The sequence below is a fragment of the Bubalus kerabau genome, chromosome 7 (assembly GCF_029407905.1).
Source record: "Bubalus kerabau isolate K-KA32 ecotype Philippines breed swamp buffalo chromosome 7, PCC_UOA_SB_1v2, whole genome shotgun sequence".
Taxonomy (NCBI): domain Eukaryota; kingdom Metazoa; phylum Chordata; class Mammalia; order Artiodactyla; family Bovidae; genus Bubalus; species Bubalus kerabau.
Window position 1 is genome coordinate 13,244,907 of NC_073630.1, and position 27,957 is coordinate 13,272,863.

Sequence of the window (27,957 nt, forward strand, 5' to 3'; positions counted from 1 at the left end):
TACATTTCTTTTTCTTGGGAGCAGTTTTGATCACTTCCTTCTGCACCATGTTACAAACCTCTTTCCATAGTTGAATTACTGTGACATTGATTGGTTTGTCTTGGAAACGAACAGAGATCATGTTGTTGTTTTTGAGATTGCATTCAAGTTCTGCATTTTGAGCTCTTTTGTTGACAATGAGGGCTACTCCATTTCTTCTAAGGGATTCTTGCCCACAGTAGTAGGTGTAATGGTCTGAATTAAATCTGAATTAATTTAATTCATTCCAGTCCATTTTAGTTCACTGATTCCTAAAATGTTGAAGTTCACTCTTGCCATCTCCTGTTTGATCGTTTCCAGTTTACCTTGATAAAGGACCTAACATTCCAGGTCCATATGCAATATTGTTCTTTATAGCATCAGACTTTACTGCCATCACCAGTCACATCCACAACTGGGCGTTGTTTTTGCTTTGGCTCTATCTCTTCATTCTTTCTGGAGTTATTTCTCCACTCCTTCTCAGTAGCATATTGAGCACATACTAACCTGGAGAGTTCATCTTTCAGTGCCATATCTTTTTCTCTTTTCATATTTTGATTTTCAAGGCAAGAATACTGAAGTGGTTTGCCATTCCCTTCTCCAGTGGACCACACTTTGTCAGAACTCTCCACCATGTCCCTTTCATTTTTGTGGCCCTACATGAACTGACTCATATTTTCATTGAGTTAGAGAAGGCTGTGAGCCATGTGATCAGTTTGGCCAGTTTTCTGTGATTGTGATTTATAATGTACCAGGCACAATATTAAGTGGTGCATTCATTTATTCATTCAATACATGTTTATGGACCATATACTGTTTAAAGTGCCATTGTAAGGATTGAGAATACAATAGTGGAAAGAACTGGATGCAGTTACCACCCTTGCGAGGCTTGCATTCTGGAGAGAAAGACAATATCAAAATTAAAAGTGAAAGTACAGAATTACAGGCAGTAATAAGAGCTATAACAAAAAATTAAAAGGAATAAGGAGAATAGAGTAGTGATGGTTTACTGTTTTATGTAAGGGAAGGGCTTGATAATGTGACGAGAGACTTGTTGGATGGGAAGGAATGGGCTGTATAGATATGTGGGGAAAGATTGTTCCAGGGGAAAAAAATAACAAAAATCCTGAAAAGACAACAGGCTTTGAGTTATATAACTTATTTTTGACACTGACAAAGAGAGTAATATGTTTAGCAAAGATTTTGTTTCCAGGTTTTACTAGTTCCAAAGCTGAGGTACATTAATTTTTCCACATTTTCTAGTATTGAATCTACATGTTTAATATCTTTATCTTTACATGTCACCTTCCTGTGAGACTGCTCCCAGCACAAAGTGAGTCACTCCCTCCTCTGTGCCCTGGACCATATTTAGTCATATTTTTTAAAACAGCAGTCTACTAATGAGTGTACGTCTATGGTATAGTTTATACTGAGGAAAAATGTGAAAAGTAGTGGCTACTGAAATCACAAGTTGACATGTAATTTTGAAAGAAAAACTTCCAAATGTGAAATCCAGATGGGTCTCAGTCATGAAGCATCACTAGGCATTTAATGTGAAATATATCGTTTTTCAGTGGACATCTTACTCTATTTCCAATAAATGAAAATGACATGTTTGTTTATGTAATTGTAAGCATTTTAGAGAAACTGAAAAAAGACTAACATTTTAACATGGTTAGAATTTTATCAACTGTTACAAGGATTAGGTTATATTTTGGAAAGAGTATTATTTGGTTATTATTAAACTAAAAAAGAAGCACATAAGAAGAACCTTAGTGTTCTTAGACCTTCTTCATTTTGCAAAGTTGTAAAAAACAGAGTTCCCAAAATGCAGGGTTACACATAGAAAGCATGAGCTAACTTTTTTATTTTCTTTTACTTTGTTTTATGTTTCCACGGACCAGGTAATTCCTAATTTGCAGATGTGCTTTATTCAGTTGCCACATAACTGTGTTGAAACTTGATATTGCAAAGAGCAAGTTAAATGCTGAAATACAAAATCTCAGTAGCTGGATGATGTTTAATATTTTTATACAAGTTCACTATGCAGTCTAAAGGAAGAATTGGCTCATTTCCTGGTCATACTAGGGAGAAACTCTTCCTGTCACAGAGGTTCTTCATTTCTTCCTGATAAATAGAATAAAGTAGATTTCACAGAAAGTTTTATTTAAATACAGACTGAAATATTATTCATAGTAAAAATAATCAGATTGCATAGAAAATTATTTAATCAGACATCTATGTATAAACCCTCAGGAAAGACACCTATTTTTCATTCATGATGGAGTATTGTTGTTCAGTTACTCAGTTGTGTCCAGCTCTGTGACCTTGGACTGCAGCACACCAGCCTTCCCTGTCCTTCACCATCTCCCAGGGATTGCTCAAACTCATGTCCATTGAGTCGGTGATGCCATCCAACCATCTCATCCTCTGTTGGTCCCCTTCTCCTCCCGCCATCCATCTTTCCCAGCATCAGTTTATTTTCTAATGAGTCAGCTCTTCACTTCAGGTGGCCAGAGTATTGGAGCTTCAGCTTTAGCATCAGTCTTTCCAATGAATATTCATGATTTCTTTCCTTTAGGATTGACTAGATGATCTCCTTTCAGTCCAAGGGACTTTCAAGAGTCTTCTCCAACACCACAGTTCAAAAGCATCAATTCTTCAGTACTCAGCCTACTTTATGGTCCAACTCTCACTTCTATATGTAACTACTGGAAAAACCATAGCTTTTACTATACGGATCTTTGTTGGCAAAGTAATTTCTCTGGTTTTTAATATGCTGTATAGGTTGGTCATAACTTTCCTTCCAAGGAGTAAGCATCTTTTAATTTCATGGCTGCAGTCACCATCTGCAGTGATTTTGGAACCAAAAAATATATTCTGCTACTGTTTCCATTGTTTCCCCATCTATTTGCCATGAAATGATGGGGCCAGATGCCATGATCTTCGTTTTTTGTATGTTGAGTTTTAAGCCAGCTTTTCCCTCTCCTCTTTCACTTTCATCAAGAGGCTCTTTAGTTCTTCACTTTCTGCCATAAGGGTGGTGTCATCTGCATATCTGAAGTTCTTGATATTTCTCCCAGCAATCTTGATTCCAGCTTGTGCTTCATCCAGCCCAGCATTTCACATGATGTACTCTACATATAAGTTAAATAAGCAGGATCACAATATACAACCTTGATATACTCCTTTCCCAATTTGGAAATAGTCCATTGTTCCATGTCTGGTTCTAATTGTTGATTCTTGACCTGCATACAGGTTTCTTAGAAGGTACGAAAGGTGGTCTGGGATTCCCATTCCTTTAAGAATTTTCCACAGTTTGTTGTGATCCACACAGTGAAAGGCTTTAGTGTAGTTAATGAAGCAGAAGTTTTTTTTTGGAGTTCTCTTGCTTTTTCTATGATCCAGTGGATGTTGGCAATTTGGTCTCTGGGTCCTCTGCCTTTCTAAATCCAGCTTGAACTTTTGGAAGTTCTCCATTCATGTACTTTGGCAGCCTAGCTTGGAGCATTACTTTGCTAGCATGTGAAATGAGTGCAATTGTTGGAAAGTTCAAGCAATCTTTGGCATAGCTTTACCTTTCTTTGAGATTGGGATGAAAACTAATCTTTTCTAGTCCTGTGGCCACTTCTCAGTTTTCCAAATTTGCTGGCATATTGAGTACAACATTTTCACAGTATCATCTTTTAGGATTTAAAATAGCTTATCTAGAATTCCATCCCCTCCACTAGCTTTGTTTGTAGTGATGCTTCCTACATCCCACTTGACTTTACACTCCAGGATATCTGGTGGTAGATGAGCGATAACATCATCATGGTTATCTGGGTCATTAAGATATTTTTTGTATAGTTCTGTGTATTCTTGCCACCTCTTCTTAATATCTTCTGCTTTAGGTACATAACATTTCTGTCCTTTATTGTGCCCAGCAGTATGAACAGGTGTGATGGAGTAACAGGGATCAAATTTATTTTGTTTCCTTAACCAGCTAAAAATATGGATTAAATATGCAAAACAACAGCTTTTAAACATTTGACAACAGACTTCACAGTACAGGGATCCCTAACTTATATGCAGAGTACATCATGAGAAACACTGGACTGGAAGAAGCACAAGCTGGAATCAAGATTGCTGGGAGAAATATCAAGAACCTCAGATATGCAGATGACACCACCCTTATGGCAGAAAGTGAAGAGGAACTCAAAAGCCTCTTGATGAAAGTGAAAGTGGAGAGTGAAAAGTTGCCTTAAAGCTCAACACTCATAATATTAAGATCATGGCATCCGGTCCCATCACTTCATGGGAAATAGATGGGGAAACAGTGGAAACAGTGTCAGACTTTATTTTTTGGGGGTCTCCAAAATCACTGCAGATGGTGACTGCAGCCATGAAATTAAAAGATGCTTACTCCTTGGAAGGAAAGTTATGACCAACCTAGATAGCATACTCAAAAGCAGAGACATTACTTTGCCAACAAAGGTCTGTCTAGTCAAGGCTATGGTTTTTCCAGTAGTCATGTATGGATGTGAGAGTTGGACTGTGAAGAAAGCTGAGTGCCGAATAATTGATGCTTTTGAACTGTGGTGTTGGAGAAGACTCTTGAGAGTCCCTTGGACTACAAGGAGGTCAGTCCATTCTAAAGGAGATCAGCCCTGCGTGTTCTTTGGAAGGAATGATGCTAAAGCTGAAACTCCAGTACTTTGGCCACCTCATGTGAAGAGTTGACTAATTGGAAAAGACTCTGATGCTGGGAGGGATTGGGGGCAGGAGGAGAAGGGGACGACAGAGGATGAGATGGCTAGATGGCATCACTGACTTGATGGACGTGAATTTGAGTTGACTCCGGGAGTTGGTGATGGACAGTGGGCCTGGCGTGCTGCGATTCATGGGGTCGCAAAGAGTCGGACACGACTGAGCAACTGAACTGAACTGATCTGAAGTGAGGAGAAACGAATGAGTTAAGCTCTGTGTTGCCTCCAGCTTATTGTGTGCTGTTACAGGCTGAAATGCAGAGAGGAGGAACCAAACAGAGCTTGGTCGTCTCACTACATCAAGGAGACAGAGTCTTAGGGAGCAGGAGGAGCCGTTTTGTTAGAATTGAGAGGGCAGTGCGCTTGAGAGGAGAAAGCGAGCAAATATGTTGGCAGAAGATTGCACTCATGTCTTCATCTCAGTACAGATCAGAGAATTTCTGTGAGGAAACTACTCAAAGCTAGCTAAAGAACCATTGAAAAAGAATAGATAGAACAATTCACAGATCTCAGATAGAGCTAGGAATAATTCACCTCCAAAAGCCGGCTTTTAGTACCTGGGGAAACAGAAAGATACAGCCTCAGAAGTGGAACCAAATTAGACCTACATTAAGGCTGCTATAGTCCTTCCTAACAGAAGGTAAAAGCACGATAAAAGCACCATCAAGTTGTTTCTAAATAACTAGGTTGGAAGCAGCAAGTTTCAAAAATATTTAAAGGATTACCTCTTTTTAAAAAAAAAAAGAATCTGACACCTAGCAGTATTAAAAAAAAAAAAATCCAGATATGCAAAGCATGAAACCAGGACACACAAATAAGGAGAAAAAAACAATCAATATAAACATATCCAAATGACATGGATAATGAATAAATACACAAAGGCATTAAAGAGTTATTATATGCTTCAAATAATCAAGAAACCATGAGTTTGATGAAAAATAAGGAGCATATAAAATAGACCCATTTAAAATTTGAAATATGAAAAATATGTTTGAGAGGAAAAATGTATTGGAGAGATTCAAGAGCAAATTGGACAATAGTTCAATTCAGTTAAGTTGCTCAGTCATGTCTGACTCTTTGCGACCCCATGAACTGCAGCACGCCAGGCCTCCCTGTCCATCACCAACTCCTGGAGTTCACCCAGACCCATGTGCATTGAGTCAGTGATGTCATCCAACCATCTCATCCTCTGTCATCCCCTTCTCCTCATGCCCTAAATCTTTCCAGCATCAGGGTCTTTGTATCAGCTGTATCAGCTCTTCACATCAGGTGGCCAATGTATTGGAGTTTCAGCTTCAACATCACTCCTACAGATGAACACCCAGGACTGATCTCCTTTAAGATGGACTGGCTGGATCTCCTTGCAGTCCAAGGGACTCTCAAGAGTCTTCTCCAACACCATAGTTTAAAAGCATCAATTCTTTGGTGCTCAGATTTCTTTATAGTCCAACTCTCACATCCATACATGACCACTGGAAAAACCATAGCCTTGACTAGATGGACCTCTCTTGGCAAAGTAATGTCTCTGCTTTTTAATATGCTGTCTAGGTTGGTCATAGCTTTCCTTCCAAAGAGTAAGTGTCTTTTAATTTCATGGCTGCAATCACCATCTGCAGTTATTTCGGAGCCCAAAAAATAAAGTCTGACACTGTTTCCACTGTTTCCCCATCTATTTCCCAGGAAATGATGGGACCAGATGCCATGATCTTCGTTTTTGTATTTTGAGTTTTAAGCCAACTTTTTCACTCTCCACTTTCACTTTCATCAGGAGGCTTTTTAGTTCCTCTTCACTTTCTGCCATAAGGGTGGTGTCATCTGCATACTTGAGGTTATTGATATTTCTCCTGGCAATCTTGATTCCAGCTTGTGTTTCTTCCAGTCCAGCGTTTCTCATGATGTACTCTGCGTATAAGTTAAATAAGCAGGGTGACAATATACAGCCTTGACGTACTCCTTTCCCTATTTGGAACCAGTCTGTTGTTCCATGTCCAGTTTTAACTTGCTTCCTGACCTGCATACAGGTTTCTCAAGAGGCAGGTTAGGTGGTCTGCTCTTCCCATCTCTTTCAGAATTTTCCACAGTTTATTGTGTTCCACAATAAAGTCAACGGCTTTGGCATAGTCAGTAAAGCAGAAATAGATGCTTTTCTGGAACTCTTGCTTTTTCAATGATCCAGCGAATGTTGGCAATTTGATCTCTGGTTCCTCTGCCTTTCTAAAACAGCTTGAACATCTGGAAGTTCATGGTTCATATGTTGCTGAAGCCTGGCTTGGAGAATTTTAAGCATTACTTTACTAGCGTATGCTGCTGCTGCTGCTAAGTCGCTTCAGTCATGTCCGACTCTGTGCAACCCCATAGAGGGCAGCCCACCAAGCTACTCAGTCTCCAGGATTCTCCAGGCCAGAACACTGGAGTGGGTTGCAATTCCCTCTCCAGTGCATGAAAGTGAAAAGTGAAAGTGAAGTCTCTCAGTCATGAGATGAGTGCAATTGTGCGGTAGTTTGAGCATTCTTTGGCATTGCCTTTCTTTGGGATTGGAATGAAAACTAACCTTTTCCAGTCCTGTGGCCACTGCTGTGTTTTCCATATCTGCTGGCATATTAAGTGCAGCACTTTCACAGCATCATCTTTCAGGATTTGAAAGAGCTCAACTGGAATTCCATCACCTCCACTAGCTTTGTTCCTAGTGATGCTTTCTAAGGCCCACTTGACTTCACATTCCAGGATGTCTGGCTCTATGTGAGTGCTCACATCATCATGATTATCTGGGTCATGAAGATCTTTTCTGTTCAGTTCTTCTGTGTATTCTTGCCACCTTTTCTGAATATCTTCTGCTTCTGTTAAGTCCCTATCATTTCTGTCCTTTATTGAGACCATCTTTGCAAAAAATGTTCCCTTGGTATCTCTAACTTTCTTGATGAGATCTCTAGTCTTTCCGTTTCTATTGTTTTCCTCTATTTCTTTGCATTGATCCCTGAGGAAGGCTTTCTTATCTCTCCTTGCTATTCTTTGGAACTGTGCATTTAATGGGTATATCTTTCCTTTTCTCCTTCGCTTTTTGCTTCCCTTCTTTTCACAGCTATTTGTAAGGCCACCTAAGACAGCCATTTTGCATTTTTTTCATTTCTTTTTCTTGGGGATGGTCTTGATTCCTGTCTCCTGTACAATGTCATGAACCTCTGTCCATAGTTCATCAGGCACTCTACTATCAGATCTAGTCCCTTAAATCTATTTCTCACTTCCACTGTTAGTCATCAGGGATTTGATTTAGGTCGTACCTGAATGGTCTAGTGGTTTTCTCCACTTTCTTCAATTTCAGTCTGAATTTTGGCAATAAGGAGTTTATGATCTGAGCCACAATCAGCTCCTGGTCTTGCTTTTGCTGACTGTATAGAGCTTCTCCATCTTTGGCTTCAGAGAATATAATCAATCTGATTTCAGTGTTGACCATCTGGTGATGTCCATGTGTAGAGTCTTCTCTTGTGTTGTTGGAAGAGGGTGTTTGCTATGACCAGTGCATTCTATTAACAGAACTCTATTAGCCTTTTCCCTGCTTCATTCTGTACTCCAAGGCCAAATTTGCCTGTATCTCCAGGTGTTTCTTGATTTCCTACTTTTGCATTCCAGTCCCCTATAATGCAAAGGAAATCTTTTTGGGATGTTAGTTCTAAAAGTCTTGTAGGTCTTCATAAAACTGTTCAACTTCAGCTTCTTCAGTGTTACTGGTCAGAGCATAGACTTGGATTACCGTGATATTGAATGGTTTGCCTTGGAAATGAACAGAGATCATTCTGTCATTTTTGCGATTGCATCCAAGTACTGCATTTTGGATGCTTTTGTTGACTATGATGGCTACTCCATTTCTTTTAAGGGATTCCTGCCCACAGTAGTAGATATAATGTTCATCTGAGTTAAATTCACCCATTCCAGTCCATCTTAGTTCGCTGATTCCTAGAATGTCGATATCCACTCTTGTCATCGCCTGTTTGACCACTTCCAATTTGCCTTGATTCATGGACCTAACATTCCCAGTTCCTATGCAATACTGCTCTTTACAGCATTGGACCTTGCTTCTATTGGACACTAAAGAAGAAGTAATTATAGAATTTTAAAAAATATGTTTTATTTGATTATAATTCATTTGCAATGTTGTGTTAGTTTCTGATTTTTTTATATGGTTTATTTTTTTCTATATTTTTTTAAATTTTTTTCTGTATGGTTTATTACAGGATAATGACTGTTGTTCCCTGTGCTATATAGTATTAGTATATATATGATAGTTTGCATCTGTTAAGCCCAAACTCATAATCAGACTCCCCATGCTCCTCCCCCTTGGCAACCACAAGTCTGTTCTCAATGTCTGTGAGTCTGTTTGTTTTATAAGTAAGTTGATTTTTGTCATATTTTAGATTCCACATATAACTGATACCATATGGTATTTGTTATATCTTTCTGATTTACCTCTTTTAATATATAATCTGGAGGTCCATCCATGTTGCTGCAAATGACATTATTTCATTCCTGAGTAATATTCCAGTGTATAAATTGTACCACATCTTTATCCATTTGCCTGTTGATGGGCATTTAGGTTGTTTCCATGTCTTGGCTGTTGTGAATAGTGCTCCTCTGAACATAGGGGTGCATGTATCTTTTTGAATTATAGTTTTGTCTGGATATATGCCCTGGAGTGGGATTGCTAGGTCCTAAGGCAAATCTGGTTTTAGATTTTTGACGAACCTCCATACTATTTTCCATGGTGGCTGGACCAATTTACATTCCTACCAACAGTGTAGGAGAGTTTCCTTTTCTCCATAATCTTCTCCAGCATTTGTTGTTTGTGAACGTATTAATGATGGCCATTCTGGCCAGTGTGAGGTAATTCCTTATTATATTAGTTGTGATGGGCATTTTTCTAATAAAATAGCAGTGTTGAATATCTTTTCATGTGCTTTTTGGCCATCTGTATGTTTTTTGTGAAAAGTCGACTTACATTTTCTGCCTATGTTTTTATTGGGCTGCTTTTTTGTTTTTTATATTAAACTGTATAAGCTATTTTTTGGAGATTAAGCCCTTGTCAGTCACATTATTTGCAAATATTTTCTCCTAGTCCATAGGTTGGCTTTTCATTTTGTTTACGGTTTCATTTGCTCCTCAAAAGTGTATAAATTTGATTAGGCCCATTTGTTAATTTTTGCTTTTATTTCTATTGCCTTGGTAGACTGACCTAAGAAAACATTGGTATGATTACATCAGAGAATATTTTGCCTATGATCTCCTCTAGGAGTTTCATGGTGTCATGTCTTACATTTAAGTGATTAAGTTCTTTTGATTTTATTTTTGTGTATAATGTGACAGTATGTTCTAACTTCATTGACTTACATGCAGCTATCCAAATTTCCCAGCACTGCTTATTGAAAAACTGTGTTTTCTCCATTGTTTATTTGTGCCTATTTTGTCCAAGATTAATTGATCATGGGTGCATAAATTTATTTCTGGCTTCTCTGTTCTATTCCATTGATTAATATGTTGGTTTTGTGCCAATACCATGATGTTTTGATTAGTGTAGCTTTGCAGTATTGTAGTATAAACAGAAGATTTATATTTTTTAGTATAAATAGGTTATACCTTCTGTTTTGTTCTCTTTCCTCAGAATTGCTTTGGAAATTCTGTGAATTTTATGGTTCCATATAAACTTCATATAAATTTCAGGATTATTTGTTCTAACTCTGTGAAAAATATTGTGGGTTATTTGGTATGTGTCACATTAATCTGTATATTGCTTTAGGTAGCATGGCCATTTTAACAATATTCTTCCACTCTAAGTGCATAGGATATCTTTTCATTTCTTTGAATCATTTTCAGTTTTCTTTATTAATGTTTTATAGTTCTCAGCATATAAGTCTTTTAGCTCCTTGGTCAGGTTTATTCCTGAGTATCTTTTGATGCAATTTTAAAAGGGATTGAATTTTTACTTTCCATTTCTAATATTTCATTGTTAGTGTAAAGAAATGCAACTGATTTCTATATGTTAATCTTGTATACTCCTACCTTGCTGAATTCATTTAATCAGTTCTAGTAGTTTCTATGTGGATTTTTTAGGGTTTTCTATGTATAGTATCATGTCATTTGCACAAAGTGACAATTTTAGCTTCCCTGTTTTGATTTGAATGACTTTTACTTCTTTTTCTTGTCTGATTGCTGTGACTGGGACTTCCAATACTGTGTTGAATAGAAGTGGTAAGAGTGGGCATCCTTGTCTTAGTCCATATTTTAGTGGAAAGGCTTTCAGCTTTTCATCATTGAGTATTTTGTTACCTGTGGCTTTGTCTTAAATAGCTTTTATTATGTTGAAATATGTTCCCTCTATACTCACTTTTGTAAGAGTTTTTATTATCAGTTGATGTTGAATTTTTTCAAATGCCTTCTTCTGTATCTATTGAGATGATCATGTGATTTATGCCTTTCCTTTTGTTAATATGATGTATCATATTGTTTGAATTGCATATGTTGAACTATTCTTGTGCCCCTGGGATGAATCTGATTTTGTTGTGACATGATCTTTTTTATGTGTTGTTGAATTTGATTTACTAATATTTTGTTGAGAAGTTTTGCATCCATATTCATCAAAGTTTTGGGCCTGTAATTCTTTTTTGGTAATGTCTTTGTCTGGTTATGGTATCAGGGTGACTTCATGACTTTGGAGTGTTCCCTCTCATTCAGTCTTTTGAAAGACTTTGAGAAGGATCAGTATAAGTTCTTCTTTGTAAGTTTGGAAAAATTTCCCAGTGAAGGCATTTGGTTCCAAACTTTTGTTTGTTAATTAAATATTCTCTTTCACTTCTAGAGATAGGTCTGTTCAAGTTATCTATTTATTCTTGATTCAGTTTTAGCATGCATATGTTTCTAGAAACTTAACCATTTCTATGTTGTCCAATTTGTTGCAGATATTTGTTCATGGTATTCTTTTATGGGTTTTTATATTTCTGTTGTATTGGTTGTTATCGCTCCTCTTTCATTTTTATTTTGTTTATCTGAGTCCTCTCTTCTTGGTGAGCCTGGTCAGAGATTTGTTAGTTTTGCTCAGATGGCAAAGAATCTGCCTCTAATGCAGGAGACCTGAGTTTGATCCCTGGGTCAGGAAGATCCCCTGGAGAAAGAAATGGCAACCCACTCCAGTTATTCATGCCTGGAGAATTCCATGGACAGAGGAGCCTGGTGGGCTACAGTTCATGGGGTCACAAAGAGTTGGACATGACTGTCTAACACTCAAAGAACCAGCTCTTGTTTTTATTGATTATTTTCCTATTTAAAAAAAAATCTTTATCATTTCCTTCCTTCTACTGATTTTAAGGTTTTTTTGTTCTTCTTTTAATAATTCTTTCAGATGGTAGGTTTTATCTGAGATGTTTCTTATTTTTGAGAAAGGATGGTATCATTATGAATTTCTCTACAAAAACAGTTTTTGCTGCATCCAATACATAGATTGTGTATGATTGTCAGTTATAGAACTTGAAGATAAAACTTCAGTAGTAAGAACTTTACTTGAAGTACAAAAAGAGTCCCAGTTTAATATTAAGTGTTTGTAGCAAGAACTAGTATTAACAAGAGGTGAACATTTCTGCTCAGCCTAAGTGGAGTGGTCTAGTGTGATTCAAAGAAATCCTCTGATTGGACCAATATCCATCCCTTAGTTGAATTCCTAAGGCTTTCTTACCATTTTTCCTAATAAGAATTTGCATCAGAATACTCTATATATTGGAGAAGGCAATGGCACCCCACTCCAGTACTCTTGCCTGGAAAATCCCATGGGTGGAGGAGCCTGGTAGGCTGCAGTCCGTGGGGTCGCTAAGAGTCGGACACAACTGAGCGACTTCACTTTCACTTTCCACTTTCATGCATTGGAGAAGGAAATGGCAACCCACTCCAGTGTTCTTGCCTGGAGAATCCCAGGGACGGGGGAGCCTGGTGGGCTTCCGTCTCTGGGGTCGCACAGAGTCCGACACGACTGAAGCGACTTAGCAGCAGTGGCAGCAGCAACTCTATGTACTATGAATTATGGATAATTGGTATTTAGATCTCATTATGGAATGTATGCTTAGATGTTCTCAACAAATCCTGGAAAGTAGCTTCTGTGATAGAAGTCCCAGAATAGTGACCCCAAACTGACACATAGTATCCTTTCTTTGGTCAACAGAATTAAAGTAAAATTTGCCTTCAGCTAAGACATGTCTTCATATTGCTATAGATTCCATGAAACCCAGCCTCTAAAATAATTTGAACTTGTGACTCCAGCCTTTTGAAGGTGTTTTACAGGGTTCCCTGAACTGCTTGTAGTCTACTTGAGTATAAGAAACAAAGGTAAAAAGCAGATACGCATTTCCTTCTGCGTAAATTTACATTAGTTAGTGTTATTCCACTGGTCATGTCCGATTCTCTGCAACCCCATGAACTGTAGCCCACCAGGCTCCTCTGTCCATGGGATTATTATTCTCCAGGCCAGAATACTGGAGTAGGTAGCCATTCCTTTTTCCAGGCGACCTTCCCAACCCAGGGATTGAACCCAGGTCTCCTGTATTGGCAGGTGTATTCTTTTACCAGCTGAGCTGACAGGGATGCCTGCAGTGGACACACTACACATTAACTCTGCAGTACCAGAAATACTAAAATATATTCATATAGCTGTTCATAGTCATATGAAGTACATATGTCAAACATTAAATCTTGATATATATCTTTGTTTCCTCTTTAAAAATATTTCCAGAAATGATGCAACCCTAATGACAACAAAGAAAGGTGAATAACTGCAAATTGTTTTCCAAAATGTGCAAGGGGACTATTGAAGCTAAACCTAAGGAAAACAATACAAATGTCTTAAAACAATTGGATGAATTTCTTCATTATTCAGTCACAGCAGGCTCTGTGTTTGACCTGCAAAGCTAATAAAGACTGGAGCTCTCACTTTCTTCTTGACAAGCACTGTTGAGCTCTTTGGTTGCAGTTCAAGCTGGAGAGCATTCCTAATAAGATTTTTATCTAGCTCATTTTCTTGCAAATGAAAGCTCTCCCTTGCCTTGTCCTTAGTTATGGAAAATAAGATCACTAACCTCACATATTGGTGAATGCAATAAAGATTTAATTGTTCAAATAATCTTCCAGCCTTCACATATCAAATGCTCTTTACACTGAATTTAAGCAACCTTTGCATTAGTCTCCCTTAGATGAAGTTACCTCATTTCATTACCTGTCACTTCACTGGATTTTAGAATTAATAATCTATTTAACTAAAGAAATGTGTTTAAAAGAGTAAGGGATTTGAGCCAAGTGTGCATTGTAATTTCTCTATGGTCATTTGAGCATTTAGAATTCTGTGTGATAATATTTTAAAACAATTCTGCAAATTCAAAAAATAAATGTATCTGTACTTCCTAGCACTGGAGATTTTATGCCTTTCCCTGGTAAAATTAGTGTTCCGCAAATCAGCAGAGCCAGAAACAAGTTCCCAATCAACCCGATAACACTGTCTACTTGAGAAAGTGATCAAGTTCATTTACAGGCAGTTTCTTTTGTTCCATTTCACTTTGTGTTTTACTTTCCTCCAGGTCATTTGTATGTCAGGCCACAGAAAATCTCTCAAGACTGCTTCTTGTGAAATTGAGTGGCCCTTTTTATTTCCTTGTTACAAGTGTTTACTTTTTCTAGAGCACGTCTTTTCTCCTAAAGAAAATTTTAGATCCGTTTAAGTGTCTTTGCACCTTTCTCTGCCTAGATTATTGACTTTTAAACCTAAGCATTTGGAGAGTACAAATTCAATGATGTATGCTAAGATTTCCATCTATTTTAGACAAATGGCATCCACCACTTCACCTTTGCCTACCTGCTCAATGCTATCATCCAAAGAACCCAAGCATATCTGGCAGGTGTTATATATCTTGGCTGAATCTACATTGATTTTTCTAGCATAGTGAGATGAGTCTATACTAGGGGTGAAAAAATTGGAGAAATTATATAAAGGAAAATGTGTCTGGTTTTATTACTATTCCATATATTTTAGTTTTACAGTCAATAATTCATGACACTAATAATGCCTGGGCACACAAATAGTTAGGAAAGAAAATTTCTAGTGATTAGTGAATGCCAACTTGGTGTCTAGTGTTACCAGCATTATGATCTCTTCAAGGCTCTAAGGAGAGAATCTGTACCTTGCTTCTCCAACTTCTTAGAGCAGCATTCTTTGCATTTCTGGGCAGCTGGTCCCTTCCTTCATCTTTAAAACCAGCAGAGTCTCATCTTACTTCAGTAGTCCCATTACCCTTGTCTCTCTAGTCCTGTTGCATTCTGCCTCCTCTTTTATAACACGCCTAAATTTAGAGCACAACCAGATAATCCAGGCTGATCTCAAAATCCTTAATCACCTATGCAAAGTCACTTTTTCCAAAAAAGTTAAGACTCACAGGCTTCAGATATTAGAACCTAGATCTTTTTGGGAGTTATTAGTCAGTCTATCACAGAGTCTTTAGCTGCTTATCTTGGAATTTTTCTTAAGTCATTAATTGTGAATGATTTAATTGACACTATGAAAGAAAAGCCATGCAGTTTATTAAAGAGTTAATCTAAACATTTATATATGTTCAGTTATCAACCTTCAGTTAAGATGTTGTGTTTATTTCAATATTAAGTCTCTTAAAACTGGTGAAATCTTAGTAAACAGAAAATTCCCTTGGTCTAATTTTCTTCTTTCAGCATCTTGATTTTAAATTGTCCACTGTTCCATTTGCTGTTAGTGACAGTTTAAATTGGCGTTATATTTAAGGTAAGGAAAATATTTTCCAGTGACCTCTATTTTTCTAATTGTTTTGAATGTAAAATGTAAGTGCTAGATTTTGTTATATAAGTAAAAAGATCTAAAATGTTTCAAACACTGAAGAAAAATTTGAACATGCTAAAAATTATAAAGGAAAAACATTTTAAGTGAAAATAACACCATCAGTGGAGGTGAAAGAAAGTTCATGTGTCACTCACATATCATGGGACCTGACTTCCTACAAACTGAATTGTGTTCTTTCATCCTCTCATAATTCTTATTTTACAGTCACTTTCTTTCCAACCAAATTGGAGGCAGGACCCATGGATTATATCCCCCCAGGCCTCTCTGTCCATGAGATTGCCCAGGCAAGAATACTGGAGTGGGTTGCCATTTTCTTCTCCAGGGGATCTTCCCAATCCAGGGATTGAACCTGCATCTCATGCATTGCAGGCAGATTCTTTACCACTGAACCACCAGGGAAAACCCAGGCATTCCCCATACCAACAAGCAATTCTTGGCCACAAGCAGAGTGTCTGAGAATTCAACTGAATTTTGACACTACCTACTTGGAGATAGCACCAGATTCCACAGGTTAAGGGCTCACTAAAGACTATACCCCAACCTCATCCACCTTCAACTTCAGGTGTCAGTTGCAAGTTCAGATTATTATAATACCTGTGCTTCTGAACTATGGGCTTTAGATTGGGAGTTCTGTTGACCCTCTTTTTGGGTTTCAGATGCCATTCACAAGCCCAGTTGTTATCTGTTCTTCTGACCAACTGGATGTAGGTTGGTTACCATGACCTTCTTGGGTTCAATTAATTTGCTAGAGTGGCTCTCAGAACTCAAAGAAATATTTGACTAATTAAATTGTTGATTTATTGTAAAAGGCCATAACTCAGAAACAGTCAGGTGGAAGAGCTATATAAGGCAAGGTGCGTGGGAAGAGGTGTTGAGCCTCCATATCTTCTTCATGTACTCCAGTCTCCTCCAGATTTCTCTGTGATCACCAGCCCAGAAGCTCTCCAGATCATGTCCTTTTTTTTTTTATGAAGGTTTACTGTTAATCATGCCTATTAATACTTAGGTATGATTTACTAATCATGCCCATTGATACATAGACATGACTGATTAAGTCATTGGCCACTGGCAATAGGTTCAATCTCCAGCTCCCGTCTCCTCCCTAGAGGTCAAGGGGTAGACTTAGATGCTTTCCAAAAGTCACATCACTAACAAAACAACAGACACCTTTGTCACTCTCTACTCTTAGGAAATTTCAAGGGTTTGGGGACCTGTGAACCAAAACTGGGAACAAAAATCAAATATATATTTCTTATAATAAATCAAAATATCACAAAATCATATTAAGATTGAACAGTGAAGGGGAGTTCAGAGTCAGAGTCAGAGTCAGAGTCTGTAACTCAGGCCTAAGATAATGAGAGTCTGATTCATGGTTGAATCAATGAATGTGAAGGAAACACCTGCTGTTACTTAACATTGCTATTGACTGAGAGAAGTGCCAGAGGGATAGAAATGCCACAGTGACTCACCACTGCGTGGTACGTAGAGCCTTTGAAAGGAAGGTGTGCAGCTCTTCTGAGCATAATTTCAAGGAGTGTGATAAGCATCTAGTGACATAGGAACACATTACAGAAATGGATCGACTGTGTGGTAGCAATCAGTCAGCTTTGGACAGGAGGTGTGAGCATAATCAATTAAGTCTGTCTTTTAAATTTGAAAATGAAAAAATATATATATCTACACGTTTCATTATTTTTTTTTTAATGTATGTATTTTTGGCTGTGCTGGCTCTTCACTGCTGCGTGGGCTTTTCTCTGGTTGCAGCGAGCAGGGGCTACTCTCATGGGGGTGCTCGGGCTTCTCACTGTGGTGACTTCACTTGTGGAGCACAGGGTCTAGGGCATGTGGGCTTTCGTAGGTGCAGCTCCCAGGCTCTAGAGCACAGGCTCAGTGGTTGTGGTGCCTCTGGACCAGGGATCAAACGTGTCTCCTGCATAGGCAGGCAGAGTCTATGCCACTGAGTCACCATGGGAAGCCATGTTGTTATTTTTATTTGATCTGAAAGCCATAAAATATGGCCCTTGTGAATTTGAAAAAAAAAAAAAAAAGTTGAATATTTAGGAGTCATACCTTTATATTCAATGTAAAGTGAATTCTTATTCTGGGGCGAAATATATACTTCATTTATGAAGTCAAGGCTCTTACTGTGTATGAATAGTCTGTCTGCCAGATAGTGCTTAACTCCTTCTCTGCCCCCAAGTCTACATCTTCCTGAATCTATAACCCATAAGAAGAATTCATAATTGACAAAATGAGGTGGTCTTTTTCTCTGATTATTTTGTCATTTCGGAAAAGGTCAAAAGTTTAAATGTTTGATTTTAGGTTTTTAAAAAAATGTTTCTTTGTTATAAAAGTGGAAAAAGTGATGCTTTGGAAATCATTTACCTCCTTAGAGTGAAATTTAAAAACACAGAATGTGAAAGCTGTGAGTTGGTTTTATTCAGAGCCTTCCTGAGCATGATAACTGAGGAGACAGTCTCTCGTAAGGTTCCAAAGAACTATTCTGAACAGGTTGAGGGAGGGCCAGTATATATGTGATTTTGGCTAAGGATTATGGGCAGTCAAGCATACATCTCTGTAGATGGTTATTGCTAGTCACAAGGAAGAATATCTCAGTTAATGGTTTCGGTGCTTTTCTAAGTATGGAAACATGCACGAATCAGGTTCATAAAAATTTTACCTGAAGTATATCTAACTATCTAAGGGTCTGTCAGCCTGTTTTCTCAAAGTACAGAGTGTCTCATCCTGTTCTTTGTCCTGAATTCCTTTCATAGTGTGCTGTAGGTCTGTGACTGCAGTGGGTAATGACTTGATCCTTGTAGAACTGGCTGATCAGCAATATTCCTTGTTTTGGACCTTAAAAGGTTGTTGAAAAAGATTTTAAATAATCACACATAAATACTTCCTGATTCACAAAGTATACTCCATCAATGCTTTTTTTTTCTCTCTCAAAGAAAAGCAAACTGGAAAATACAGTAGTGTGAAAATCCAGCATGAAACGTGAACCAATATTTGATTGAACACTTAAGATAAATGGATTAGAAGATTTAAAGGTTATAGTGAATAGTTATATAAGAGAAAAGAAACAGAAGAGCTAGAAGGAATGATAGAAATTTCACAGTTGTATATCGTAAACTGCAATTTTTTTCTTCTCACTGTCTTTTATGTTCTTTCTCTCCTTCACACACCCCTTACCTACAAAACACTTTACTCTCTATCATTTGCTTTTGGTCTGGAGTCATGGCTGATTATCTGAATTCCTTTGGAGAGGAGGTTACAAAGAGACCTCTTAGTCCTTTCCTGCTGCTGCTGCTGCTGCTAAGTCGCTTCAGTCATGTCCGACTCTGTGCGACCCCATAGACGGCAGCCCACTAGGCTCCTCTGTCCCTGGGATTCTCCAAGCAAGAATACTGAAGTGGGTTGCCATTTCCTTCTCCAATGCATGAAAGTGAAAAGTGAAAGTGAAGTCGCTCAGTCGTGCCCGACTCTTAGCGACCCCATGGACTGCAGCCTACAAGGCTCCTCCATCCCTGGGATTTTCCAGGCAAGAGTACTGGAGTGGGTTGTCATTGCCTTCTCCGTAGTCCTTTCCTAAACACCTACAACTGAAAATCTTTCATACTAAACACCTACAAATGAAAATCTTTCATACTGATTAATAAGACAAGTTTTGTATTAGCATAAGCTAACTTCTATAACACCCCTTTTACAAATCCAAATCTTAGAGATTTATCATAATAAAGCAATTTATTTCACACTCACATTTAAGAATAATGAAGATTGGTAGGCTTGGGTTAGAGTAAAGCTTCTTCATATAATGGCTTAGTTAAAATCTAAGGCACCTTCTATCTATTGGCTTGATTAAAATAAAAGTTTTCAAACTTCACCAATGGATTTGCTTTATCTATCTAGCATACAAAGAAAGAGAAAATAAGTAGAGAGTTGAAGAATAAGTTTTATGAACCTGAGTTGAGTTCAGTCACTCAGTTGTGTCTGACTCTTTGTGACCCCATGGACTGCAGCACGCCAGGCCTCCCTGTCCATTACCAACTCCCAGGGTTTACTCAAACTCATGTCCATTGAGTTGATGATGCCATCCAACCATCTCATCCTCTGTCATCTCTTTCTCCTCCCACCTTCAATCTTTCCCAGCATCAGGGTCTTTTCAAATGAGTCAGTTCTTCGCATCAGGTGGCCAAAGTATTGGCATTTCATCATCAGCATCAGTCCTTCCAAAGTCCAAAGGACTTCCAAAGAAATCCTTCCAAATCAGGACTGATTTCCTTTAGGATGGACTGGATGGATCTACTTGCTGTCCAAAGGACTCTCAAGAGTCTTCTCTAACACCACAGTTCAAAAGCACCAATTCTTTGGTGCTCAGCTTTCTTTATAGTCCAACTCTCACATCCATACATGACCACTGGAAAAAGCATAGCTTTGAATAGACGTACATTTGTTGGCAAAGTAATGTTTCTGCTTTTTAATATGCTATCTAGATTGGTCATAGCTTTTCTTCCAGGGAGCAAGCATCCTTTAATTTCAAGGCTGCAGTCACCATCTGTAGTGATTTTGGAGCCCCTAAAATAAAGTCTCTCACTGTTTCCATTGTTTCCCCATCTATTTGCCATGAAGTTATGGGACCAGATGCCATGATCTTCGTTTTCTGAATGTTGAGTTTTAAGCCAACTTTTTCACTCTCCTCTTTCACCTTCATCAAGAGGCTCTTTAGTTCTTCACTTTCTGCCATAAGGGTGGTATCATCTGTATATCTGAGGTTATTGATATTTATCCCAGAAATCTTGATTCCAGCTTGTGCTTCATCCAGTCCAGCATTTCTCATGATGTACTCTACATATAAATTAAATAAGCAGGGTGACAATATACAGCCTTGACATACTCCTTTCCCGATTTGGAACCAGTCTGTTGTTCCATGTCCAGTTCTAACGGTTGCTTCCTGACCTGCATACAGATTTCTCAGGAGGCAGGGTCAGGTGGTCTGGTATTCCCATCTCTTTCAGAATTTTCCATAGTTTGTTGTGATCCACACAGTCAAAGGTTTTGGCATAGTCCATAAAGCAGAAATAGAAGTTTTTCTGTAACTTTCTTGCTTTTTCAATGATCCAGCAGATGTTGACAATTTGATCGCTGGTTCCTCTGTCTTTTCTAAATCCAGCTTGAACATCTGGAAGTTCACAGTTCACGTATTGCTGAAGCCTGGCTTGGAGAATTTTGAGCATTTTTTTGCTATCCTGTGAGATGAGTGTAATTGTGTGATAATCTGAGCATTCTTTGGCATTGCCTTTCTCTGGGATTGGAATAAAAACTGACCTTTTCCAGTCCTATGGCCACTGCTGAGTTTTCCACATTTGCTGGCATATTGAGTGCAGTACTTTCACAGCATCATATTTTAGGATGTGAAATAGCTCAACTGGAATTCCATCACCTCTGCTAGCTTTGTTCCTAGTGATGCTTCCTAAAGCCCACTTGACTTCTCATTCCAGGATGTCTGGCTCTAGGTGAAGCCAGACCTGGCCTAGAGTAGGCATTCACTTTTGTCCATATTCTGTTGGCCAGAACTTAGTCACATGGCTGTACTGATGTTCAACAGAGGCTGGGAGTTATATTCTAGCTCTGCACCCAGGAAGAAAGAAAGCCAGGTTTTTGCAAATCTAGCAGCTAGATTGTAGCTATTTTCTGCCATCATAATGATAATGATGATATTGTTGGTGGTGATGATGATTGTTGGGTTGTTAAAAAACATCATTATTAATTTTATCCTGAATATGCACCCAAGATGTCTGGATTAGAGACAGATGTAGTCATTAACAGTCATCAATAATTGCATTGACCTCCTTTATCCTGGAGTTTATTGGTAAAGCACACAATGAAAGACAAATGGTAAGATTAACTATGTAAGGAAACTTGCACTCCATAGGGGATAAAAGTAAATGGATTTTTTTCTGCCTATATACTGTAGAAAAGGACAGCTACCTTCCCTACATATCCCAAAAAGGAAGGAGCAAAATTTCTATTCTTTGCAGATGGGAATAAAAGGATAATGGGTTCTCACTTGAACCTTTTGAAATGTAAATCTCTCCAATGGGCAGTCAGCCCCATTGTGTCTGACTTATATGGTCTGGAGACAACTCTATGGTCCTGGGTCTGTTGAAAGGTAAACACATACATCCTGAGTTTTAAATCTCTCTTGAGTTCTCTCACTATTCACACATTGTAAATCTCCTAAGACTTGCTCCTAGCCCAGACCTCAAGTTTTCAGCACAATTTATTGAGAGAGCCAGTACACTGCAGAGATAATAAATATTTTCTTAACTGCTTACATGATAATGATGATGATAGTAGCCAGCATTTTTTGAGAACTTGCCATGTATCAAAACTTATATCAGTTTTTTATTTAGAATTTGTAGTGTCTCATTGGAGAAGGCAATGGCACCCCACTCCAGTACTCTTGCCTGGAAAATCCCATGGATGGAGGAGCCTGGTAGGCTGCAGTCCATGGGGTCGCGAAGAGTTGGACACGACTGAGCGACTTCACTTTCACTTTTCACTTTCATGCACTGGAGAAGGAAATGGCAACCCACTGCAGCGTTCTTGCCTGGAGAATCCCCGGGACAGGGGAGCCTGGTGGGCTGCCGTCTATGGGGTCGCACAGAGTCGGACACGACTGACGTGACTTAGCAGCAGCAGTGTCTCATTAGTCTTTGCAACCCAGGAAATGTTACCACTTCCTTTACAGATGAGAAAATTAAGACACAATAAAGTATATTGTACAGTACAGGGAATATAGTTAATATTTTATAACATTAAATGAAATATCATTTGTAATATATTGGACTATTATGTTGTATATTTGAAACTAACATAGTGCTGTAAATAAACTGTAATTTTTTTTTAAGTTAATAAAGCCCCCAAGGACATACAGGTGGAATGTTGTACAGATTAGATTTGAATACAAACAGTTTGACCCTAGAATGTGTACTAAATATATACTTCATTAACAAAAGAATACAATAATGGAGCAACAATTTTTGCATTGTTCATTTCCTTCCTAAGAGGTCCTTTCATCACACCTGTTGTTATTCCTGACTGCCATCACCATTTGGATTAGCAGCACTCCTGTGAATTTTTGTGGATGGCTTTATGAGTAGATAAAGTAAACATAGGGGCTTCTTGGAAGGCACAGTGGTAAAGAATCTGCCTGCCAGTGCAGAAGATGGAAGAGACCCAGGTTAGATCCTTGAATCGGGAAGATCCCCTGGAGTAGGCAGTGGCGACCTACTCCAGTATTCATGCCTTGGACAGAGTAGCTTGGCAGGCTACAGTCATGGGGTCACAAAGAGTTGGACACAACTGGGGACAGATACAAAGTAAACATATTTATTACATTGGTCAACAATTAGAATCATAGTAGTACCTTGATCCATAGATTTATCTAGCTCATTGTTGGGTCCCCTAAAGACTACACCGTACTGTTCAAAGGAATACCCCTTGATAACTGTTTTTGAGCTAGCAATTAAGAATAGATTCTGTGGGATCACAAAGAGTTGGACACAACTGAGCACGTGAGCACTCTGAGCGTATGTGTAATGGACATATGTGTAATGGACTTCACAAATAGAAGTCTCCCTCCTTTCTTTGGGGGACCACAGTCTTTTATTTGTGGAATAAACCAAAGGAGAAGTAACCAGTGATAATGCATTCATTATGAACAAATTAAGAGCTTTTTCATCATCTATGTCATCTACTTAAATTGCTTAAACATAAATCATATTTCAAGGGTCTTTTTGATGTTTACTAAAACAAAAGTATATTTAAAACATGAGAAAAATATAATAAAAAGTAGACTATGTTAAAGAGTACAATTTTTCTTTGATGATAATATAACTATACATTTCAATCTACTCATTGCCCTAACTGTCACAAATTCTGAAGTAATAACAATCCTGAATAAATAAGATTTTTACCCTGTAATTGCAAGAGAAAAAATTTAACCAACCTAGTTTCCTTTTATTAGACAGTTTAAGTTTTTTTATTCATAATATTTTATTCAAATACACATTATATCCTGTATATATCACATATTGAAATCATTTTCCGAAGCTTTACATGTTACTTTTGCAAAAACGTTTGTATAAAATAAAGTATAATATGAAGGTATAAAACAATGTTTATGACCATAGGAATAGTTTACTTGATGAAAGGGAAGCAATCACAGTAGTGAATTTTATTAGTAATCCAAGAAATGAGGATTTTTCTTTTCATTTTAATTGTACATATGCATTCTCCTATTTAAGTTTCTATTTAGAGTTAACTTGAATCATAAAAAAGTTACTGAATTTTACTATTTGAAATAATGTGTGTGGTAAGTCGCTTCAGTCATGTCCAACTCTTTGAGACATAATGGAGTGTAGCCTGCCAGGCTCCTCCATTCATGGGGATTCTCCAGGCAAGAATACTGGAGTGGGTTGCCATGCCCTTCTCCAGGGGATCTTCCCAATCCAGGGATCAAACCTGTGTCTCTTATGTCTCCTGTTTTGGGAAGCAGGTTCTTTACCACTAGCACCCGCTATAACTGAAAAAGAAATTAATCAGTTTACTTGAGAGAGGTGCAACAATGTTCTCAGGATAGAAATATCACAAAAGATAAACGGTTGTAGTAAAGGATCGAGTTTTCCCAAGTGGCTCGGGGATAAAAAATCTGCCTGCCAGTGCAGGAGATGTGGGTTCCATATGTGACAATCCACTCCAGTATTCTTGCTTGGAAAGCCCATGGCCAGAGGAGCCTGGCAGGCTACAGTCCATGGAGTCACAGAGTCAGACACAACTGAAAGGCTGAGCACACTTGCACAGTGGAGCATTACTGTATCTCAAAATGTAAATAATTGATTCCTGTCTCAGTGATAATGCTTAGGCTATTATAATAAATATCGCCTTCAATCTTAAAGGGAAGAAGGCAAAATTTAATCTCTTACCTAAATAAATTTACAATCCTTTAAGTTTCGCTTTACAAATCTTAAAGCTCACTCTTCAAAGTAGTTTATTATTTCATTAACACGGTCAAAAGGAAAAAGAAGTAGTGGCAATGGTGGTTTAGTCGCTAACTTATGTGCAACTCTTCTGTCCATGGAAATTTCCCAGGCAAGAATACTGGAGTGGGTTGCCATACATTTTTCCAGGTGATCTTCCCAACCCAGGGATTGAACCTGCATCTCCTGCATTGCAGGCAGATTCTTTACCACTGAGTCACCAGGGAAGCTCAAAAGAAGTAGTATGAAATTAATTTATAATTTGAAAGGGTCAATGAATATTTATCTAACTGATGTATTAGAAATTTAAATCTTTGAAAAACTACCTATGTCTCTATTTTTTTTTCTTTTTTTAAAATTTTATTTTATTTTTAAACTTTACAATATTGTATTGGTTTTGCCAAATATTGAAATGAACATGTATACCTATGTCTTTAGAAAAGATAAACTTTCTACTGTAGGATTTCTAGTTATAAACCTGACATTTCAAATGAGAAATCCCACTAGCTCACTATGAAATAAAGTAACAATAAGACATGAAGTACTTTTAAAAATCTCTCTAATAGAACATTGCTTTTTAAAATGTTATGACTCTCAGAAAAGGTGGACTGCATGTAATATTTTTCCTAATAATACCTTTAAGGAAGACCTTTGATTCAGTTTAAGTGGCCTTTTAGAAACTCAGTTGTCAACCAGTGTGCATTCATTTTGTTTTTGTTTTGAAACTGACATTTCTCTCTCTCTCTCTCTCTGTCTCTCTCTCATCTTTCACATCAATTTGAAAGTGCACTTAAAAGGTTAGGGTCAAAGAGATCCATGCCACTGGCAGACAAGGCCAGAGAACTTTCCTAAACTGACCTAATTCAAATATTCATCACTCTGTCTGTGTAAACACTTGAGTAGTATGATGCCTCTTACATGATTAGATCCAACCATAACTAAGCTACATTGAATCTCTGATATTTATCAAATGTAAATATCTACAAGTCACATTACTATAGGGAAAAAGGTTAATTTTGAATGCTTTGGAAGAGAGTTAGTAATTACTTTTACTGAGGGTACAGTCTTGGAAGAAGCCTAGAATGTTGAATTTGAAGTGAAGTAATGGATACTTACATCCATTAAGTATTGTATAGATTATAGCCATTCCGCACTAGAGTTTTCTAAAAAAGTTTTAAAAACTAATATACTAATAGAAAATATCTAAATTACTTATGATTGGGCATAAATCTATTGTCATTTTTCCCCTAAATATACTAATTCTCTTCCAGTGCAATTGGCCACTTTCATTTTATTAACTATCTTTAGATTATAGAAGACTAAAATGGTAAAGAAAATATCAAAATAAAGACAACCCTTCCAGTGCCGCTTTATACATAGTAAACCAGGATTGGCAAGTAGACTTTATTTCTCATGCCTGTCATGATGAATTTGTAAGCAGTTACCTGGAGGTCTGTGTGAAAAGGAAACAGGTTGAATATAGCCTTAGAAGAATGTCTATTAAGATATATTTGCTATGGTTTCTTGATATTTGTCATCTTCCAGTAAATCCTTGATTTTTTTGAGAGATGTTTGTGGGACCTTTGTGGATTTCCATTTTCAAATAAAAGATTATATTTTCCCCTTCCCCCACAAAAATATGTATGCATCCACAAATAAAAAGTACTTAGTACTGGGATATGAATTTTAATCTGTTTGTTTTGCTTGTTTACCTGCATAGAACCTCATTCTAGTACATCCTAATGTGTATGATTCAAATTTGGGCTTCAGGAAAATTATATATTAAGTTGAAAGGGCAATTGTTCAATCTGTAGATACAAATAAACTACTTTTATAACTATTAACCAATGATTCCTGCACTATCTGAGGTACAAACTCTATTTCAAGATTTTGTCTAGTTCAAAATATTTATTTAGGAACTAAATCATGCTGCTAATTGGACCAAAATCTTTCAAATGAGATAAAATAAAGCCCATTTTCTCCTACAATAAATTGGGAACGTTGCGCAGTGTAAAGCACATGATGAGGTGACAGAAGGGCAGGGTATTAGGATGAATGTAAAAGATGCAAAGTATCACAAGAAAACTGTCAGCAGCCTCATCACTAAAATGGAAGAATAATAACTCTGTTAGGAGATAGGACTGTATTTTGGAAAAACCTATTTGAAATCCTTACCATCAGTGTAATCTACCCAAAGGAGTTGTTCGATTCTGGCTGTGCACAGGTGACTAAAACAGCCAGGCCAGTACCCAGGAGATGAGATCATGCAGGTTCATGGTGACCCAGGCACACCACATAGATCTGCAAGGGCTGGGCTCACAGTGGTCATGAGGTGATACGGATGGGCCATTAGTAAGGCTGTGATGATGCGCTCCCCCGGGCCGAGGTCGGCTTGTTTTGCTGTAGTAAACAGTTCTCTCACTAGAAATGGCAGCACTTGGTGATGATATTCTTTTCCCTTTGAATTAATTTAGGAGGCTTTGAAAGTACTTCCAGCATTAAGAATTCTTTGTGTATAAGCTTTTTCTTTTTTTGCATCTAGCACAGTGATGTGTTTTTGCCATGTTTCCTTAAAAATATCTGAAGATTTTATTTAACTAAGCCCTTGGTAAGATATTAGGAGGCTTCATTTTAGAATTTTGGTATGATTGGCACACATGAAAGCAGTGACATATATTTTTTATTGTTTTTAAATGACTTGGAGCTTTAGTTTACCAAGTAAATTTTCAATTCACTTGTACTGTATCAATTTGTGACTTTCTCACTTGGTAAACTTTCATTTTAAGGCTTTGCTGAGGTTTTCTTCCGACAGGCTATTATGATAGCATCTCTGTAAGTGCTGTGATATGACATGTTTCCAAGGCTGTTGTAAAACAATTATAACTGCTACTAAAATATCTTGGCTGGGATGGATATGAAAATGAACAAAGGGAACACGAGAATCTAACATGTTCTCACTTGATTCTATAGTGTAATCTGGGTAAAGATATTTTTGCCACAAAGATCAATCGAATAGTAATTTCCTGATTTTATTTTGTGGGTTGATTAGAATTATACCAGCCTTTTTGTGCCCAAGAAAATATCCAAATCCTATTTGTAGATGTAAAATAAAATCTGAAATATTTTTATTTAAAATGGCTTCTTATAATTAAAAAATGGCAAATTTTATGTTTGAATAGAAATCTTTCACTATCAGAACCAGTGACATCTTGGTATCATTATAATTTTTGCAAAAAACAAGATTCTCTCATGAGGACAATCT

General features: G+C 37.6%; 1 protein-coding gene across 1 annotated transcript in view; it reads left to right on the forward strand.

Annotated features, from left to right (window-relative positions):
• CCSER1 (coiled-coil serine rich protein 1) overlaps nt 1–27,957 on the forward strand; it is a 1,463,256-nt gene that overhangs the window by 1,311,529 nt on the left and 123,770 nt on the right. The window lies entirely within an intron of this gene.